The following is a 22,586-nucleotide window of genomic DNA, read 5'->3' as shown; positions in this document are numbered from 1 at the left end:
AAGGCTTCCCATTTTGTTGTTCTTGGTAAGCATGCAACATGTGACATAGTGAACATTACTAAACTTCTAGATGTATTTGTAAATGATTGATGGATCATACTCTTAAGAGTGCTTAGTAAAAAGGCTTTTCATCAACTTGGGAAATAGTGATGAGACTACCCTAATGGACCCAATTTTGCTTAATCTTTTTATACATGGCTTGGACAAAGGAATAAAGGGGATGCTCATTAATGTTGCTGAGAACACCAAACAAGGTTGGGTATATGAAAAAACCTTAAACCTTCTGTTCTTCAAGCCACTCAAAGTGGTGGTCTATAGACTGGAGACAATCAGCAGCTGCTGTTCTGTGGCACGTTTCCAGGAAATGACAACAAAACAGTTGTAGCTAGTGGACATACATATGGGATGGGGAGGGAACTAAACCAGTTCCCCAGATCAGATATCTTAAGAAACACTGCCTAGAAGAGAGAAAATTTTTAGGATTATTGTGACATGAGTACAGAGCTCCATCCTGCAAATATCCTTCCTGGCATTATAAAGCATCTTCCTGTGAAGAAGAAAAGAGTAACAGCTTCATCCTGTGAAGAAGAAAAGAGTAACAGCTCTCTATTCCTTTTTCTTCCTCTTTTGCACAGTTGCTGAATATTGTTGGTGGTATTCAGCTGGAAAAGGCAACAAATGAATCAGCAAGCAGCTGAGAGTTTCAAGTCTATGGACTGTGTGTTGCCCATCCCTGATGCAGTCAGCATGGTCCAAAGCCATATCTTCAGCATAAAAGTGGTCATGTCTCAGGCTGTCCGGATCTACTTTCTTTTTATAGCATGGCGAAGGATGTGAGGTTCTAGTGGAGGAAAAAACATACTCTCCCAATAAGAATTCTTTCTCCCAGTTAAATTTTCCTTCAGTTCCCAAATTTCTAGTGTTCCAGAGAGTAAGGCATTGAAAATAATTCATATCTCGAACTCTTATATTTATTGTGTTGGCATTCCCTTAGTCACATTGCTTGCTCATTTCTTTGGCTGTTTAAACTGGTATTACTAAATGATCAACTAAAGTTTTAAGTTACTGCAAGGCTGGAAATTTCAGGTCTTAATGAAAATTTCATTTGGGAAGGCATAATTTATATTGTCAGAATATATCTATGACTCTATTTAGATTGTCAAGATCCAGTTACTGGAGCCAGATGCTAAAGACATGCCCTTAGAATTAAAGTGTTCTCAACTCAGGAATTTGAGTTTGAGAAATGAATAGAGGCTATGTACAACTCCACTCTGCACTAGTTTTTGTCATTTAAAAAAATTATATTTTAGGGTGGGGGTAGTGATTTGAGCATTGGACTAATAATAATAAATAATAAATAAAATTTTTATTTGTATACCGCCCTTCCATCAGATCAGGGCGGTTCACAGCAATTAAAATACAGACAATAAACATTAAAAACATGCAGCAATTACATAGAACATAAAAATAAAAATAAAAGGCCCCAGGTTAGCCAATCCCGTTGCCAGTGCGGCCGGGGGGGTGGGGGGGCTATAGGACGTTATTCAGGGAATGCGATCCCGAACAGGTAGGTCTTCAAGTCCCGTCTGAATTGGGCCAGGGAGGTAGCTGAGCGGAGCTCTATGGGCAGCGTGTTCCAAAGGGCCGGGGCGGCGATGGAGAATGTCCTCCTGGTAGTGGAGACAAATCTCGCCCCGGGAACCCTAAGTAATTGCTGCCCAGATGTTCTGAGAGTGCGGGGCGGAATGTATGGGGAGAGGCGGTCCTTCAGGTATCCTGGGCCCAAGCCATTTAGGGCTTTATAGGTCATTACCAACACCTTATATTGCGCCCGGAAGCGAATGGGCAGCCAGTGGAGATCTTTTAATACCGGTGTTATATGGCTGGCCCTGGACGTACCAGTGACCAGCCTGGCTGCCATGTTCTGCGCCATTTGAAGCTTCCGGGTTTGGTATAAGGGTTGCCCCATGTAGAGTACATTGCAGAAATCCAGTCTCGAGGTTACCAGGGCGTGTACCACGGTTTCAAGGTCCCTCTGGGCCAGGTATGGGCGCAGCTGGCGAATAAGCCGAAGCTGATGACAGGTGCTCTTGACCGTCGCATTCACCTGAGCAGTCAGGCGAAGGGACGAGTCAAGAAGCACCCCCAGACTGCGCACGGAGTCCTTCACAGGGAGCGTGACCCCGTTCAGGACAGGTGGAACCACTGCCATTCCTGGGCCAAGGGAACCTATCACGAGTACCTCCGTTTTCTCTGGATTCAGCTTGAGTCGGTTTTCCCTCATCCAGCCCATTACTGACTCCAGACAGGCCATGAGAGGAGAGACGCCATCCTCAGTCACTGCATCAGTCGGAGACATAGAGAAAATTATTTGGGTGTCATCAGCGTACTGATAACCCCGCGCCCCATGTCTCCGGATGATCTCTCCCAGCGGTTTCATGTAAATGTTAAATAGCATGGGAGACAGAATGGCTCCTTGAGGGACCCCAGTTTTAAGGGCCCTCTCATCGGAGCACACGTCTCCCAGCTGCACCATCTGGGACCTCCCGGAGAGGTAGGACCGGAACCACTGGAGCGCAGTGCCCCCGATCCCCACCTCTGCCAGGCGCCCCAGAAGGATACCATGGTCTATGGTATCGAAAGCCACTGAGATGTCCAAGAGCACCAACAGGGACACGCTTCCCCTGTCGATGCCCAGACGGAGATCATCGACCAAGGCGACCATGGCCGTCTCAACCCCGTAACCCGCCTGAAATACTCTGGAGACCAGGGTTTAATAACCACATGGCCATGGAAATCCACTGGTTTCTCAGAAAACCCTGTGATAGGTACACTTAAGCATCACCATAAGCCAGAAATGACTTGAAGACACATAACAACCATCATACTCATCATCAACAACAACAAATCATTTTTCTGCTATTGTTAAACAACTGAAATCTTTGTAAGCCTATCCAAAAATCTGTTAAGAAAATGTAGCTCAATCTTCCGCCTACACCTACTCTAACAAAGCAATGATTGCATGCACTTAGGGAATACGTGACCTTCCAGATATTGCTGAACCGCAACTTCCACCATCCCTTTTGCTATGTAGTAGGAAGCCTGAATGCAGTTGCAGCCAACATCTGTAGGGCCTCACATTCCCCATCCCGGATGTACATGAACACTAAAGTAGCAGATAGCTCCTAGCCTGTCATTTCCTACACTGCAGCTGCTGCACTCTTTTGTGCTCTATAATATTTTTGTAATATTGGGTTTTTGATAGGAAATTGTTAATAGAAGCAGGAGGATTGTAAAATTTACTTTACCTGGAAAATTACAAATAAATGCACCACAATTAGTACTATATTAGTCGATACTCTTATGAAAGGTGTAGGGTCATTTTGGCTAAAGGGTTTTCCTTTCCTATCCCCGTCAGTGGCTACTGATGCCTCCCATGTTAATGGAGTGGTGAACCCACTCTAGGCTTTAATCTGGGGTTTAAAGAGCTGGCCAAGGTACTAAGCCTAGTTGGCTGATCGAATCCAGTACCTTGGATAGCACCTTTAAAGTTCTGTCTAAAATGCAGAGAAAATTCACCATCCCACTAGCACATAAATAACAAGATGTGCCTGACTCCTCAGCCACAAAGGTTTTGGACTCTGCATGTTTTGGAAGTATGCTAGTTTTCTCCCTAGTGACCTGATGTAGCACCAGGGGACTTGGGCTTTCTGTTAAAGGTTTAAGCTATGTTTTCCACAGAAGCATATTGTGATCTGAGCATGTAATCACCTGCCTAGTACAGGGCCTGGCTGAGAGCCAGGCAGGGGTGAAGTCTCCAGTTTCTATGTAAACTCTGTCTGAGCTGACTCCCTCCTGAAGCAACAGCCCCCTTAAGACTCCATGAGTTACTGCAAAAGCTTCTGGGAAAATGAGTGGGTACATGAGAGAGGGGCTGTTATATGAGAACTGTCTGCAGTTCAGCACATTCAAGATATATTCAAATTTAGGAGAAATCATTCAACAATTAAAACATACATTGTGGATATATATTTTTATTACACAGTATTTGTTCTTCCAAGTAGGAAACAATTTTATAAAGAAACACCCTTGTGGACTGTACAATTTGCAATTGTCACTGTTGCGGGGGTGGGGGGAAAACTGTCAAAGAGCCAGAATTTAGCAATTAGCATTGAAAGAAAGTTTGCAACAGGCTAATAAAAGGTCTTGTTTCACAATGAAGCACCAGGCCCTGGAGCAGCAGAAAGTGACTTTAAGGATACCAAACAAAAACCGACATATTAATAGCCATCTAACTAAAAGAGGCCTTTGTGTACACTCATTTTTGTTGCTTTAAAAAAAAATCCTGATACAAACAGTGAACTAACAAAACTAAAATCAAAATAAAAGCCAAGCTTGTGAAAAATGCTTTCCGGTACTATGGCTGTAAATATGATTGTTGAAATTAGAACTTTAAGACAACTGTCCTATGCTTGTTTACTTGGAAGTAAATCCAAACAGCTTGAGAATCTCAATTTTTTTTTTTTTGTAGCATTCTTTCAATAGTTATCATTGTTTGTTTTGTTAACTGCCCTCGAGTTGACTTCATTCCTGTGGATGAAACTTCTCCAAGACTCCACTGCTCTGCTCAGGTCCTGCAGGTTCAGGCCCATGACCTCTTTGATTGAATCCATCCATCTGGCATATGGCTTCCCTCTCTTTCTGCTATCTTCTATCTTTCCAAGAATTATTCCTTTTTCTATTGACATATGCCTTCTCATGACGAGGTCAAAGTACAATAGTCTGAATTTGGTCATCCTGGCTTCCAGGGGAAGTTCAAGCTTGATCTGTTGTAGGACCCATTTGTTTGTCTTTTCAGTCATCCACAGGATCCTCTACACCTTTCTCCAGCACCACATCTCAAATGATCTTACTATCTACTTTTTCCACTGTCCAGCTCTCACATCCATACATGGTGGTGGGGAATATGATGGCTTGGACAATCTTCATTTTAGTGTTCAGAGTTATATCTTGTCACTTTAGGATTTTATCCAGTTCTTAAACAGCTGCCCTTTCCAGTACTAGCCATCTTCTAATTTCCTGTTGGCAGTCTGCATTCTGATTAATGTTTGATCCAAGGTATGGAAACTCTTCGACTATTTTAATTTTCTTGTTATCTAGGATTAACTCTTGTAGCTATTCAGTTGTCATTGTTTTGTTTTCTTGATGTTAAATATCAAGCCTACTTTGGCACTTTCCTTCTTGACCCTCTTCAGTAACTGTTTCAGGTCTTTGTTGGTTTCTGCTAATAGTATTGTATTGTCTGTGTGTCTTAGGTTGTTAATGCTTCTGTGATGATGATGATGATGAGTGCTATTACTACCACTACTACCAAAATTATTATTATTAGGGATGCAATATTTATTCAGTTAATTGATTTATTATATATATACGAACAGTTGGCAACATTGCCAGTTAAACATCACATAGTAGTGAAATCACCCCCCCTCTCAAAAAAAAGAAAAGAAAAGAAAGAGTGGGGAAGCATGAGTTCATCTGAAAGGCCCACAAACTTTAAAAAGTTGGCATAAGAAACCACAAAATGATTTATCAATGTGCTCATGGCTGCATCCCATTTACATCCCATTCATTCCCCCTTTGTTTGAGCAGATAAACAAATCAGCATAATAGTTTTGTATTTGAAAAATCTCTGATTAGCTCACACTTCCAGATGCATAGCACAAAGCCACACCTGTTGAAAGGTGAGTATACAAGAAGCAAACTGAAAGTGGTGATAGGAAACAATGGAGAAAGGAGACCACAGGGAAACAAATATTTTTTAGAAAGCCACAAAGCTCAGCATCCAAGCACAAAAGAGCATCACAAAAACAAAATGCACAAAATTTATATTCTCAGAGACCCCTCAAGTCCCCCGAATTTCCCTCAAAGTGACTGAGCAACAGCACACCTGGGAAATTTCAGCATTAATAATGCAAACAGAAATGGAGACTCGTAGACAAGGGTGACTCATCAGCAGAAAGGCTGGAAATGGATGAGAATTCAAGAAAACAAAGGTCAGTATACCTCTTACCACCAGCCCTCCCTTCATCATATGCATTGCAACTAAGAACTAAGAACTAAGTTTGGCTTTTTTGGAGAGGAAAAAAATACTTCTACATATAAGAATGTAACTCTTAAGACCATTGGAGCATATACAGCTACTTAACAGAACTTCCAAAAGTCTTCTTTATCCCAAACACTAAAGATTTGGAGGGTGAGGGAATTGCAATTGTGCAGCAACAGGGGAAAATAACATATTCAGAATATAACTAGACAGCACTATACACTCTCCTTGACAACCTAAAGACTTTGAATCAAATCCCTGTTGGCATTCTTCTAAAAGCCATGAACACACAGACAAACACATGTGTGCATGGATGCACACAAACATACAGAGAGCAACATTAAAACTCTTTATTATACCACATAACTTTGTCCAAATTTGTTTTGCTTCCCTAAGAATCAACGAAGAATTTTCTCCATTGCCTACAGCAATGTCTTACCTGATGTCCATTGATTCTTGTGCTATGTTTTATCAATTCTCATCGTAGAAATGCTTCAAACTGTTTATCCTTTTGCAGCGATAGAAGGCAACCAGATCCTAATGAGCTTGTAATATGAAAAGCACATAGGAGCAGGTGCTTTGGGCTGGTTGGCCTGGGGATATCATAATTAACACCCTTTTCGAAGCCTAACCCTCTGCTCTCCACACAAACAACCCCAGTGGGGTGCAAGTAGATTAAAAGCCTTTGCCAGGCTGTTTCATAGACAAATAATGTGTACGTCTTTCTTCTACAAATTACCAACTTCCTTCATACAATGTACATCTTGCCTCCGCAGATTTTCTTCCTTCACACAACTGATCACTAAGACTGTACTGCTTTTAAAGAGAGCAATCTATTCCATCCCACCTTAAAAACAGACAACAACCAGGTGTTAATAAGTATACGGGGTGGGATAATGAGTTGGAAACAACTGCAAGGCACACAGCCACAACAACAATGATGAGCAGAGGTTGGATTGGTGTAAAAACAACCTTTCCTCATTATTTCTTGTCATTTTCTGTGCTGATGGATAACTCATTATCATTATTCATTATTTTCATTACTTTATGTTACTGTTATTCAATAAAAACCCTTCGGATTGGTGAAAAAAGTGCTGTTTAAAATAAACTTTAAAAAGTAAGGGTGATGGTAGGGAGAAGCCAGTACAAACTACTATTCGGACCCGACATTCCAGAATGGACCCAGGGACCCACTGTGTCACCTGCCTTTTTGTCTTTCTTGGTAGCATCATCATTTGCCTGTTGTTTTTGACATCCATTGTAAAATCAGTGAATTTCAAAAAAACAACAATAATGGAGTGATTACATTCATGGAGCAATGGATGAAAACTAGAGGAAAAGAGATTCCACCTCAACATTAGGAAGAACTTCCTGACAATAAGATCTGTTTGACAGTGGGACACACTCCCTCGGAGGGTGGTGGAATCCTTTTCTTTGGAGGTTTTTAAACAGAGGCAGGATGGCCATCTGTGGGGTGTGTGTGTGTGCTTTGATTTGTGCATGGCAGGAGGTTGGGCTGGATGGCCCTTGAGGTCTTTTCCAACTCTATGATTCTGTTCTATGATTCTATATGTAATATTATGTATTACAAAGTATGAAAGACTTTTAGCCAATTTGCTCTTGTGTTAAGAGGGAGAGCAGGAGTGCAGCCTAAATGATGGAAAGGAAACCATGGGTGAGCAAAGGGATGCAGGAGCATCAGCGATTGGGAGGAGGAGAACAAGTTGGGAGTCAGACAGCACTGGAATAATTCCTTCCTTGCTTTCTTCTTTCAATTTACATCTCACCTTTCTCCTGAATGCAGTCCAAGGCATCTCATGCATAATACACAAATTAAAGATGAGTAGTAAAAAAAGGTAAATTCATGGGATCACCGGATGTCAATAGTCAACTTGAAGCTATGCACACACACATACGCACACAATAAAAAAAATTAAAGCATAGTTAAATAAAATACCATATTAAAACATTATAAAAACATTTATAACCACAAAAAACCCACATTTTTTTAAATGCAGCAGATGTTGTTTTTAACTGCCCTTGAGTTGACCTCGATTCATGGCGACCCTGTGGATGCGACTGCTACAAGACCTCCTGCTTTCCACTGCTCTACTTAAGTCTTGTATATTCATGTCCATGACCTCCCTAATTGAGTCTAGCAATCTGGCATGTGATCTTCCTCTCTTTCTACTATCTTCTACCTTTCCTAGCATTATTATCTTTTATATTGAGTCATGTCTTCTCATGATGGGACATGATGGGACATGATGGGACATCAATTTCATAATCTTGGCTTCTAGGGATTTTTCAAGCTTGATTTGTTCTTGGACCCATTTGTTTGTCTTTTTGGTCATCCACAGTATCCTCAGCACTCTTCTCCAGCATCACATCTCAAATGAATTGATTTTTATCTCATCTACCTTCTTTAAAGTCCAGCTCTCACATCTGTACATGGTGATGAGGAATACCATAGCTTGGACAATTCTAACGTTAGTGCTTAGTTCACTATCTTTGCTCTTTAGGATTTTGTCTAGATCTTTCATTGCTCCCCTTCCCATTCCTAGTCTTCTTATTTCTTGATTGCCATTTCCATTCTGATCAGTGTTTGATTCAAGGTATGAGAAATCTTTTAACTAATTCCATTTCTTCATTGTCTAATTTGAATTTATGTAGGCTGTCTATGGTCATTATTTCCGTTTCTTTATGTTCAGCAGTAAGACTGCCTTAGCACTTTCTTCCTTAACTTTCCTTAATAATTGTTCCAAGTCTGTGATGCTTTCCACTAGCAATATGGTGTCATCCACATAGTTTAAATTGTTGATGTTTCTTCATCCTATCTTCATGCCTCATTCTTCTAAGTTTGCTCTTTGTATGATTTTTTCTGTATACAAATTAAGTAAGTAGGATGATAAAGTGCACCCTTGCCTGACCCTCCCTGCCAACTGGGAACCATTCTTTTTCTCCATATTCTGTTCTGTAGACGTGCTATGCCAAAGAGCTGTGGAAGAGCTGCAGTGGTGGCGGCAGCTATGACAACCTTTCTGCGACACAAAAAGAAACTGCTTTTTGCAGCTTCTTTTTGCACTGCAGACCTGCTGGGTTGGGGGCGTGGTGTGCAGTTGCTGCATCCCCAACCCACTGCTTCCAGGGGCAGCACAGAGCTGCCTCTTAGCGGCAGTCTGTCCAGCCCCTTAGTCTCCAAACACTGGTTCAACAACAACAACAAACATTTCACTTACTGAGGAAAAAAAGCAGGGAAGGGATCAGCCTGATCTCCCAGTGCAGACCGTTCCAAAGTCTGGCAACAGCCACCATGAAGACTCTCTCCCATGCCTTCACCAAACTTGCCTGCAAAGCTGGTGGGACCAAGAGAAAGCCCTCTCTGAAGGATCTTAAAATTCAGGCAGGTTCATATAGGGAGATATAGTATGACAGTCTATACCCAAGCCATATATGTCATGACTAGCACTTTGAATTAGGCCTGGAAATGAATCAATAGTTGGTAAAGTTGTTTCAACACAGGAGTCATATGTTCCCTGTTACCAGTAACAAGTAAAATGCAAGACCTATGACGACTGCAACAATGGTTGGAAAAAGAGACCTGGAGGCAACTGGGGCACATGACACAGGAGGGAGGTATACATCGGGGAGGATGCTGGTTGGAGGTGACTCCTCCCCACAAAGACACAAGGGACCTTGAAACAAAATTCTGGGGCCCAGTTTTTTCCCCTCTTGGGACCTCAAACTGTGAACCCACAGACCATTTCATGAAATCAGACATTCCAAGTAGCTGGATTTCATCAATAAGAGTAAAACTTAGGAAGACTTACGTAAATTTTGATAAATGCTTATAAGCGTTGTTGCATCTGTACGTAAAACATTTCCGGTATCTAACATATTTTCTAAAGCAAACTGACAACATGTGCAGTTGTTAATTACTGTCAAGTCAGCTGCAACCTATGAAGCCCCTGTGAATGAGAGATTTAAAAGAGCTTTGACCTGGATAACCAACAAGAAATCTTTTAACTGGTCTTGAAAACTCAGGGCAGCTGTGTGACTTCCTTAGCTAAATCAATCCACCTGTAATGCTGTCTTCCTCTTCTACTGCCTAAAAATATGGCTAAGACAGAAGAGGTATGGTTGCAGTCAAAAACAGGAATGAAAATAAAGAAAAAGGTCACTTACTTAGGAATTAAAATCACAAAGAGAACAGAATTATTTGAAAATAATTATAAAAAGGCATGGAGTGACATCAGAAATGATTTAATTAGATGGAACAAGATTCAATTGTCATTTATGAGAAGAATTTCAGTAATTAAGATGTCTGTGCTCCCGAGAATATTATTTTTATTTCAGATGTTACCAATTATTTGTTCAGAAAGCATATTTAAGGAGTGGCATAGAGACATCCTGCGATTCATCTGGGCTGGAAAGAAACTCAGAATAAAGTTGAAAATTTTACAGGATGAGCAGGAAAGAGGTGGTTTAAGACTCCCTCATTCGAAACTATATTTCGAGGCAGCATGTTTAACATGGATAAATGAATGGGTGATGCTTAAGGAGAACAGGTAATTGGAAGGGGAAGGGCTAAGGTATGGTTGGCATGCCTTTATAGGCTACAATAAAGATAAACAAAATAAAGTATTCCACAATCATTGTTTGAGAAGATCATTAATCAGAGTTTGGAAGAGATACAAAAGGAGAATTGTTGGAAAAATACCAAAATGGATTTCACTTCAGGAGGCTTTTTATAGGAGAGAAATGTTGATGTTAGAGAAGTGGTGTAAATATCAAGATATGATTAAGGTACAAGAAGGAGGAAAAAAGATGAGGACTCAAGATGAGTTACAACAGAAGGGATTTAATTGCGATTGGTTTGCATATAGACAGCTTGCTTTGTGAGAGGTATAGGATGGATAGGAGAAATCAAGGATTAGGGGAAGAAGGGGAGGAGTTGGTGTTAGCGGAATTAATTTCAGGAGATAAACACAAAATTGTAGGATTATTGTATAAAGCATTATTGAAAATAGAAATGGAGGAAGAAATTTTTAAGGGTCTAATGATCAAATGGGCAAAGAGTACAGGCCATTCGCTACACTTGGAACAATGGGAAAGAACTTGGACAAAAGGACTCAGAAATACAACTTCACAAAATTAAAGAGAGAATTATTACAAAATGTTATTCCAGCAGATAAATTAGTAAGAATATATAAACTGAAGGATAATAAATGTTAGAAATGCAGAGAAGAACAGGGAATGTTCTATCACTTTTGGTGGAATTGTCCAAAAGCTAAGAAATGTTGGAAAGGAGTTAAAGATTTAATTAGTACAGTGCACCCGCATCATACATGGGCGCATTACACGCTGCTTTCAGTAGAAAGCAGCGATGGAAGAAGCAGCGCCGCACACCAGAAGGAGAAATGGTACATGTGCCCATGACGTGCATACCACGCCACTGTGAGCATGAGCCCCATTACTTCTAATGGGGCTCAAGCATAGGTGGAATTTCTTTTATGTGGAGGGGGGTCCGGAATGGATCCCCCGCATAAAAGAAGGGACCACTGTACTATACTAGAGATTAAAGAAAGAGGGAAATTTAAAGGAAAATGAACTTCCTATCATAGAACATAAAAGGGATGAATTCAGCATATAAAAGGAAAAGAATATTTCATATTTTAGAAAAAGAGAAAACTGAAATAATAAGTATACAGGAAACAAGAATTAGAAAACAAGAAGAAAAATACCTAAAAACCCTTATACTAGGTCAAATTTTTATAAGTGCTAGTTTTTATATGTTTAATAAACTTTATTTCAAAAAATTGATCTAAGAAACCAGAGTCGACTTATCCCCGGGTCAATGTAAGTACTGCTTTTTAATTCTTATTTTAAAAGGAACCATCTCCTGGTGGAAGGCAAGAGTGTAACCTGACCTGAAAGTACTGACTCCCTCTACATTCTCATCCATCTAGCTTTTAGTGTGAGCACAGTTATTCCTCCTGGAATTTTATAAGTTATTTGGCATGGTTTTTCTATGTTCATTCTTTACATCCTTTGTTACATGCCCCTAAATTTTACCCTCATTTCATCCATGAGTCATATTAAAATCCATAATTTTGGCCCCAAAACCTGCCCTCGACTTATACATGAGGTCAACTTATAGTCAAGTATATATATATGTATAATGGTAAGTGGGTTTTCTGACAGCCACTCCCCTAAATTTAATTGGGACGTGTGTGAACAATGGAGATTTAACCCAGATTCATCCTGGATTATTTTCACAGTGTAACTAACCCCTATACAATGGTGAGAATAATCTGGGTTGAAGCTGGGTAGAATCAAGTTGCGAGGAGGCTAAAAAACCCCCACTTATCCCAGGATCATTGATAATATTTTCTCCCTGAGTTTTTAAAAGATTTGCATCATCAGCTGTGTGAATAACCAATGTGAATAGACCCAGGATAAATCGGGATAAAATTCTGCATGACATGAACATGTTTTGAATAAATTCGCATCATGAACTCCATCTGTATTTGAGTGCTGGCACATGTGAGCAACCAAATCCCAGAGATGCACATAGATGGAGTTCCATAGTGTGAATAACAAACCTGGAATGCATTAGTGAGATTATTTGCATAGTCGTGCTTTAAAAAAAAAAGATGTCTAAATGACCTGGGCATCTTCAGAAGACAAGAAGACAAACCTATCTCTGATAATAATCTTAAAACAACAAGGCTGGTCCTTGAAGCAATGGAGCCATTCTGTCTGGAAAAAGAAAAGAAAAGATGAGACCAGCAATATGTGAGGTAAAGCCACAGAACACAGCTTCTGGCTGGTCTGTCTTTAAAAATCACCATCCTTTGAATGGTACAAAATTTCCAGAGGGATCTGTCATCTTCAAGATGCCAGTTCCCTTTCCACTGCCATCTTTTTCATCACTTCTCTAACTGAAAGAGATTCAAAGTGCCCGAATACCAGATTCAGACATTCCTAGAATAAGGAACCAGCTAGTCCTACATGCTCAAAGACACAGAGTAGAGGGTTAAAGAAAAAGAGTTATTGAATTTTAAATTCTAATCTATTCCCTCCCCCTTTCCCTTGTCTTTTATATCACTTGTTGATGTATATATTTAAAAGGTGAAGTTTGCTCATCTTTTATTCCCATTAATCCTGCAATAATTACACCAAGGAGGGAGTCTTTTCAAAAACTCTAAAAGCTTTAGAAAAGTAACACCTATGTTTATGCTCAATAGAGAAGACATAGAGAAGATGTCAGTCCTATGTGACCAATAGCAGTGGGCAGAACATGAAATGCTGTTTAGGTATGCATATGTTCTACCTATGCTCAGTGTTTGCAAGCTTTTTTGCATTTATAATAATGTTCAAAGGCCAAAGATATTTTTTAGTGCTTTACTTTGGACGTTGATGATATCACACAGGCACACAGACACACAGTGGCCTTTGCTGTTTATCCCTAACATTTGATATTTAAAAGTAAACAGCATTGGCATATGGAGGCTCTGCTTGCCTATGGATGGGAATCATGTAACTGTCCAGATGTTGATGGACAGCAAATCCCAGTATTCTTCATCATTGTAAAGTTGAAGGCTTTCATGGCTGGCATCCATAGTGTTTGTGGGTTTTTCGGGCTATGTGGCCATGTTCTAGCAGAGTTTCTTTCTGACATTTTCGCCAGCATCTGTGGCTGGCATCTTCAGAGAATGCTTGCCTGGAAAAATTGGGTGTATATATACTGTGTGAGCCTGGAAATGCAGGAGTGATTTGCGTGTGTATTGTTCTGTGTTGATGGCTGGCCTCAGCCTGGGAGGCTAATGCAAATAAGGATTAATGTCTGCTAATTGGTGATCATTATCTGCTGGGAAAGCCCCTGACTCTGAGTGGTTTCCCATTTGCATTTGCTGAGTCCTTATTTTGCTATTCCTCAGGACCGGTAGCCAAATTTTGTTCACTTTAAGGGTTTCTTTCTGGTTGAAATTGTCCAGGTGTTTGTGGATTTCAATGGTTTCCCTGTGCATCCTGACATGGTAGTGGTTGGCATGGTCCAGAACTTCAGTGTTTTCAAACAGTATTTTATGCCCAGGATGGTTTGTGGGATGTTCTGCTACTGCCGATTTTTCTGGCTGACCCAGTCTGCAGTGTCTCTCGTGTTCCTTGATTCTTGTTTGCACACTGTGTTTGGTGGTCCCTATGTAGACTTGCAGCTTATTTTATCCTGCTAGTTATATTATTTCCCTTTCCTTTTATCTTTTATTTTCATTATGATATTTCTTTCCCTTTGTTTTGTTTGTTTGTTTTATATGCCAGCCATTTTCCTATTTTATTAGCATGTTCGAATTGATATTGTTTTATATATTTTATTTTTTTGGCTACTTGTTGAGTAATTTTTTGAATTAATTGGTTCCTCAATATTTGGAGATCCTGAAATAACTTTAATCTTTGGGGTTTTTCTTAAGTTCCTGCTCTTTCATTTCTACTTTTTCCATTATTTCTTTTTTCTTTCAGTTTTTCTTCTTTCTTTTTCCTTGCTTCTTGTTGAATTAAATATCCTTGCATAACCACTTTCCCTGCATCCCAAGCTATATGAGTTGGTCACCAATTAGCAGACATTAATTCTCTTTTGCATTAGCCTCGCAGCCTGAGGCCGGTCATCAGCACAAAACAATACACATGCAAATCACTCCTGCATTCCCAGGCTCACACATTATATATACACCCAACTTTTTCCAGGCAAAGCATTCCCTGAAGATGCCAGCCACAGATGCTGGTGAAACGTCAGGAAGAAAAAAAATTCTAGAACATGGCCACATAGCCCGAAAACCCCACAAAAAACCAACATGAGTTGGTGTTTCTGTGGTTGCATTTTCCTGGAAGTAGAATTCCAGTTCTTGTTTCATTTTTTTCTACAATCTTCTCATCCAATAGCAGATAATCTTTTAATTTCCATGTATATTCTTTCCCCCCAAATTTAAGTGTCATAATAATTGGACAATGATCTGATAATGTTTTTGGGAGTATCTCTATTTTACTAATGTCTTTATTCAGTGATTTTGGGGTACAAATTATGTCTATCCTTGACCAACATTTGAACCTGTTCAAATAGAATGTATAATCTCTACTTTTATTATTTAATTTTCTCCATAATCCATTAAATGTAATTGTTCTATTATTTCAAATGCTGACTGGGGCAATTTTCCTTGATTTCCTCTTTTATCTCTCTGGCCTGATCTATCTATCTCAGGGTTCATTACACCATTCCAATCCCCTGTTAGTATAATTTTCTCGTAGTCCAAGCTCTCTATTAATTGATGCAATTTTTTATAAAATTTACCTTTATTATTTTGCGGTGCATATAAATTTATTAACAGTATTTTCTCTTCTTGATATGTTATCTCTATTGCCATATAGTGTCCGTCTTTATCTTTAAATAATTATTTTGCCTGTACTCTGTTCCTTACATAGACTGCCACACTCTTTTTCTTCTTTCACTGATTACCTGCTACAAATTTTTTGTTCTGCAAAACATGTCTGTCCTTTTCTTTGATATGAGTTTCTTGTAAGCAAATTAAGTCTATTTTTTGTTTTTGTTTTTCCACAACATGAAATATCTTTCTCCTTTTGATTCTGGAGCTCGGACCATTAACATTCCATGAAAGTAATTTTATTGCCATTTTGTGTTTTTGTTTCAAATTTGGATCTCTAATGTCTGGTTTTCCTGTACTTCCTTGTTTTTCCCCTCCCTTTTTTACTTAGCACACGTTCTAACATCCTTTCACTCTTTTTTCTCCTTTCTCCTTCCTTTGATTTTATTATTTTAGATTCTGACTCCTGCTCTGATTCTGTCTCTCTTTCTTCATCTGATGTTACCCTTTCTGTATCTTCTGAGCTTTCTTCTCCTTTCTCTGTTTCCCAGATTCTATTTACCCTTTCAGATCTTGTTTCCATCTTTCTCCTTTCTGTTGCTCTATTTTCTTTTTCACTTCTCTCTTTCCTTTCTCCTATGTTGTCTGATTCCTGTTACCTTTTTGCTTAGTTAAGAATATCTTCATCTTTTCTTCTGTATAATAAATTTCTTTTTTTAATTGTAAAGTAGACCTCCTTCATTTTCTCCCATTTATATTTGATATTATTGTGCCTTAAATACTCTGTCAATATTGTATAGTCTCTTCTTTTCTTTAATAATAAATTCCTGATCACTGAATTTAATTGCAATAGTTGTGACATAAACAACTATCAAAATTAAAGTTATACCTTTAAATTACAATATCGTATGCACAGTCTATACGTATTTACATGTATATTGTTTCGTATAGTTAAAGTGAAAATTTGGTAAGTTGTGATGTTTCTAAAGAAAAATTTAAAAATAACACAAAATTTTAATTTTTTAAAATCAATTTTAAATTATTTTTTTTAAATTAAAACTTTAAATTATTTAAAACCTGGGGCTTTTCCTTTCTCTTACCACTGAGCCTTGCCTTATTCCTACCATCTCTTCAGTATTTTAAAAGGACACAGGAGAATGCCACAGCCCATTACGACCCAAAGGCAGAAGTTTGGGGAGCAGTAGTGTCACCTGATGTGGTCTGCACTCCCCCCCACACACTCCTAGTCAAGCCTCCGGTGGTCACCATAAGTTGAAAGGCTAGTTGAAGGTCCACACACACACAAACAGACTCTAAAACATACCTTTTGACTTGTACAAATAATTAGCAAGTCACAGTTTGATCCAAATACAATTCCTTAGCTAATCTTGGAATCATATTTCTTTAGATTTAAATTTTGTTTATGTCTGCCGCATTTGAAATTTTGGGTATAGTGAAGCCACAATGTCTTTTTAGAAAGAAACTGTCTAGCTCTGCTAAATGTCAGCAATGTAATACATATAATGCTTCATTGGGGCTTGTGATGGATTTGCCCTAGTGTCATTCCTTTCTTACTGGATGTATTGCAATATCTTAATTTTGTATTAGAACACATTTATATATGTAGATGCATATGTAGGGCTAGAGGCTTAAAACTGAGTAGGAATATCACAGGGTATCTCTGTAAAGTTCTCAAGAAGTAGAGTAACAGGCAGAGGTTGGCAAGTTACTTTTAAGAGGAATGAAGGCAATGGTGTAGTGAAGCCATCCAAAACTGTTCGGTTTCTGGCTCCCACAGCATCATTTTATAATTGCTAAGTTATGGATGGCTTCAGCATGCCATTATGTTCACTTATTTTAAAAATAACTCTCCATTCTCTTGATAATGTGGTCACAAATTTGGTAGGATAGCTTTTAAAAATGTTGGAAATAGTCTGGTAAAAATGGATTGAAAGCAGGCACCGATGCTGCAAATTCTTAGGTAAAGAATTTTGTCAATGAGGAACACCAGGAAGAAACTTGGCTACATGTGCGTCTCTGTGTGTATACATTTTCTGGAAACAAAGCCAATGCGATGTAGTGGTTTGAGCTTTGGACTACAATGCTAGAGACCTGGAATCAAATCCTTGCTTAGCCATGGAAACCCACTCGGTGACCTTGGGCATGTCACATTTTCTCTGCCTCAGAAGAAAGCAAAGGCAACCCCCCTTGGAACAAACTTCTCCAAGAAATCCCTGTGATAGGTTTACCTCAGAACTTTATTAGACGGCGAAAAAGATGGGAGCATAGCTCTATGCTCCTGTCAATATTACTCAATAACACGAAGATTTTCACCCAACGTTGTCATTATCATGCAAGTATCTAGTGAATACAGAGGCATTGCTTTTTATACATGGGATTTTCCTGTGAATAAAAAGTTCCCCTTTGTTCAAAGAATAGTTGCTCAATAATGGCAACATCGTACGGTGTCATGTGAAAATCTTTACATTATTGTGTGATACTATGCTCCTGCCTTTTTTTTAAACATCTGATAAAGTAAGTACTTTATCAGATGGCGAAACAAGATGGGAGCATAGCGCTATAAGACACCATAAGTCACCATAAATAAAAAATGACTTGAAGGCACACAATAATGATATAGTCTGAGCTTGCGTAAACCCGACTCTTGTATCCAAAAGAGTACAGGAAACACTGGCTGCCATTCATAGATAGAAAAAAGCCACCTGCTTTGGACAACGGAATCGTTGTAAGGGGGAAGGGAAAGAAAACAGTGAGGGTTTTTTTTAGTACCCTCTGGACTACTCCCCCTTTCTTGAACAAGCAATGGGTTGCTCATTATCCAAGCTTTGGTGACTAGTCTCCTTATTGTGTTTCTGCTTGTGTTGGGGGAGAGCATGTGTGTTCTTGCAATGGGGGGAGGAAGGACAGACAATGCAAGAGGCCTCAGAGAAGAGGTCAAGCATTCTTAATCAGCTGAAGCCGGAGAGATTTTCTCTTTGAATGGGGCACTAAAGATAAAGGCTCCCCCTCTTCCTCTCCCACTGGCCCTTCCACACTCTACTAAACAAAGGCGAAGGAAGAAAAGGCTGTTGTGATCACCAATTGTTTCATTTTGGGGTTGCTGACTGACAGTACATTTATATACAGTACTGACTCTCACCCTTCCTTGTCTCAAAGGGATGGGAGGTTCCAGGGTCTCCCTAGGTACGATCTCCTTTCTCTTACAGCAGCCTGTAACATTTGCCTTTATTTATAAACACAGAGGGTTAGAACCAGAGCTTGTAAAAATTACTCTTTGGGACTACCACTTCCAGCAGCTAGCAACCAAGATATCTGGCCAATAACTGGTCATCCTGGCTGAGAACCTGTAGGTCAAACAAGTAATTTCTGAGATTCAAAGAGTTATAGTTCAAAAAGTAACTTTGTCCAGCTTGTCTATAACTCAGGGATGGGCACCTAAGACTGTTCTTTGCCTGCAGAATCCTAGAACTCATCTCTGTCATCTGTGTGTGTACAAGTTGTTTCTGACTTAAGGGCGACTCTAAGGTGAACCTATCATGGGGTTTTCTTGGAAAGATTTAATCAGAGGAGGTTTGCTATTGCCTTCCCCTTAGGATTGCCCAAGCAGATGATATCCACAGCCAAACTCATAGTCACTCAAACCACTTTGGCACACTGGCTCTCCTCTATCCTCTCTCCCTACATAAAAATGATTTCTATATTCTTGCTTTTCTTAAAGCGTTGCTTAAATTTATATACACCTTTATATACTTATTTAAATATTTCTATCCTGCACTGTATTGTAAAATCTTAGGGTGGTATGCAACAAATTATAATGTCAGTTTAATATAGAGTTGCCAGAGTAGAGAGAGGGTCCTGTATTCTTAATGGTTGTGTAGAAGAGGGAATTTCAACAGAGGCTGCTTGTCACTCAACCAGGTATCAAGCAAAACCTGATGACATTCCCTCTTTTACACATTCCTTAAAAGTATAGCAGCCCTCCCCAGTTTTCAGTCTGGAACCCCTAGTTGTTGTTGTTTTAAACACAATTTTAAATATAAAGGAATTTTCAAACTTTAAAACAGTAAAAAGGCAAACAATTTAACTGTTTTAAACCATCTGTGAATGTACAGATTTGGATAAAACTATTAGGAGTATAGAGAGAGTTAGTCAATGTAATGGTTGTTTTAATATAAGGTTACAGTTTTTTAAAAAAAACCAACAGAATAGGTGCAATTTCTGGTACAGCTGCAGCTTAAAATGGGGATGGAGAGACACAAATAAATTTCAGCTTTGTACAACTTTCCTTCCTAGTCACATGGAGTTTTGTTTTGTCTTTTAAATTAATCACATATTAGCAAAGAAATGATGAGTGCATCTACACTGTAGAAATATTGCAGTTTGAAACCACTTTAGCTTATACAAAAAAAACAACCCTATTACACTGACTAATCTGATGCAAAGCCTCTGCCTTTCTCTCTCTCTCTCTCTCTCTCATGCACACACATACAGATCACCCTCTGGCTTGCAAAGCTTCTTTTACACACACACACACACATTCCCCTTCTTTCTTGCTCACTCATCTTTGCAAACTACGGGAGAAGTCTGGATCAGGTATTAGACACCATAATCAGGTACAGGATGCATCCTGCCTGGGCATGGAGGCATGCAATAAAATCCATGTTTAAAAGTTTTTATTCCGTGCCTAGCTAGGGAGGGAAGGATGGAGAAGGGCAGTGCAATAAACTCCCAAGATAATGAAAAAAAATCAAAATAGTTAAAAAGTTCACGTACCTTGGATCAAACACTGATCAGAGTAGTGACTGCAGTCAAGAAATCAGAAGTCTGGGAACAGAAAGGGTGATTATGAAAGAACTAGATAAGATCCAAAAGAGCAAAGGCATACAACTGAGCACTAACATTAGAATTGTTCAAGCCACTGTATTCCCCCTCACCATGAATGGATGTGAGAAATGGACAGTGAAAAAAAAAACAGATAGGGGAAAAAAACTAATTTGAGATGTGGTGTTAGAGAATACTGCTGAGAATACTGTGGGCAAACAAAAAGACCAACAAATGGGTCCTTGAACAGATCAACTCTGAAATGTCTTTGAAAGCCAAGATATCAAACTGAGGCTGGCATACTTTGGCCACATCATGAGGAGGCACGACTCATGAGAAAAGACAATAATGCTAGGAAAAGGAGAGAGTTGTTGAGATAGAGGAACACCACACATCAGATGCATAGACTCAATCAGAAAGGTCATGGGCATGGATTTGCAGGAACTAAAAAGAATAGTGGAGGTTAGGAGGTCTTCTACAGGGTCGCCATGAGTTGGGCCAACTTGAAGGCAGTTAACAACAACAACAAAGTGTGCCAGCAAGCCATTTTCTTTGTTCATGCCTCTGCTAATGGATTGGAATTTATGAATCTAATTCAATCTAGATGTTTCTCTTTCTAGTCTTCCTTTGCAATTCCCTTGTTTCCTTGACATACCCAGTGAAGTACTCAGTCGGAAAGCGAGTGACTGACCTAATGTGACCCTGCTGAGTTTTATTGCTCAGTGGATGCCAAACCTTCCAAGTCCAATGTTCTAACTCTTGCACTATACTGGCTATCAAAAGTAAAAGCGAAAAACAAAACCTTAAAAGATACATAAAGAAACAAAAATTAAAAGTTTGATTTATAAAATGTAGTTCAACCTAGTTTGCTTTACAGGTGAAAACAGTTCCTTAAAAAAACACTCAGAACTGACTTTGCCATGCTTGACAGCCCCTGGGCACACAACCATCCTATTCATCCACAGCAAAACCAACACACAGGCAGCTGATTCACTGCTTTCCTCTTGAAAGCAACGAAAGGCTTTGAAGCCGCCTTCACCTGTCCATGATGTTGACAGCCATTCATCCAAGCCCACAGAACTACTTTGAAGTCTTTTTATGCCTCCACTCATAAAAAAAAGCCTTGTAGATGACTACATTAAAAGAAAAGGACTCTCAAAGTATGTTTTCTGTGATTGTCCATGTAAATATTTAAGAGCACTGCTCATTATTATTATTTTTAAACCCCTCTTTTTTTAAAACCCATGTGAGTCCTTATTACATCTTCTAAGAATAGAAGATTCTTGACAGGTTGTTGTTCATGTTTTGTTGCTGCTGGATGTTCTACTGGAGGAGATGTTTGTTTTCAAGTAGGTGATGTCATCACACTTCACTAGCCTAAGAATACATACAACCCAAATACATATTAATAATTCTAAACAGATAGGTGTTTAGATAATATACATCTGGGATGAAAACAAGACTTGTTGAAATCCTAGTTTAAAGAAAACTCAAAGCTTTCCCCAATATTTTGATGCCTGAGGCAGGGCATCAAATGGTGCCACTCCCCCACCCAAGTCCAGGAGAATAATACCCATAGCTAGACAGGTTGTTTTGGCACATGAGGCAGAAAATCCAATATGCACCATTTTCCTATTAGTAAAATATTAAATTTAATTAACAATTTGCGGCCTTTTCATGACACAAAAAGTCTGCTGCCTGAAGTGGTTGTGTATCTCTTTCTGGGTTCTATGGGGCCAACCATCATTGAATATTGCAGATAAATTAAAAATTTAAGTCCCAGTATATAGAGTCAGCTTGGTATAGTGGTCTGAGTGTAGGACAATGAGTCTGGAGATCAGGGTTCAATTCCCTGCTTACCCATAGTAGCCCACTGGGTCACATACTCTCAGCCCCAGAAAACCCCACAATAGGTTTACCTTAGAGTCACTATAAGTGGGAAGCAACTTGAAGGTAAACAACAACAACAACACACCAAAACAACAAACTGTATATTAAACAGAGGCTGGATGGCCATCTGTAGGGGGTGTTTTGATAGTGTATTCCTGCATGGCAGGACTTAATGGCCCTTGAGGTCTCCTCCAACTGTATGATTCTGTGATTCTAAGTTGAGATATATGTACTGTCCTAAAAGTTCCAAGCATTCCATAAGGTGCCAGTGCCAGACTTGACTGCAGGACTCTCCTGCTTGTGCTGCTCAGTAGTATTGCAACATTTGGATGCAGTCTTAAAGCCCTTGTTCATGGTGAAAACGATCAACTCCT

The sequence above is a fragment of the Sceloporus occidentalis genome, unplaced genomic scaffold (assembly GCF_023333645.1).
Source record: "Sceloporus occidentalis isolate IW3139 unplaced genomic scaffold, rSceOcc1.0.p SCAF_2, whole genome shotgun sequence".
NCBI classification, from domain to species: Eukaryota; Metazoa; Chordata; class Lepidosauria; order Squamata; family Phrynosomatidae; genus Sceloporus; species Sceloporus occidentalis.
Note: the sequence above shows the minus strand (reverse complement) of the source record.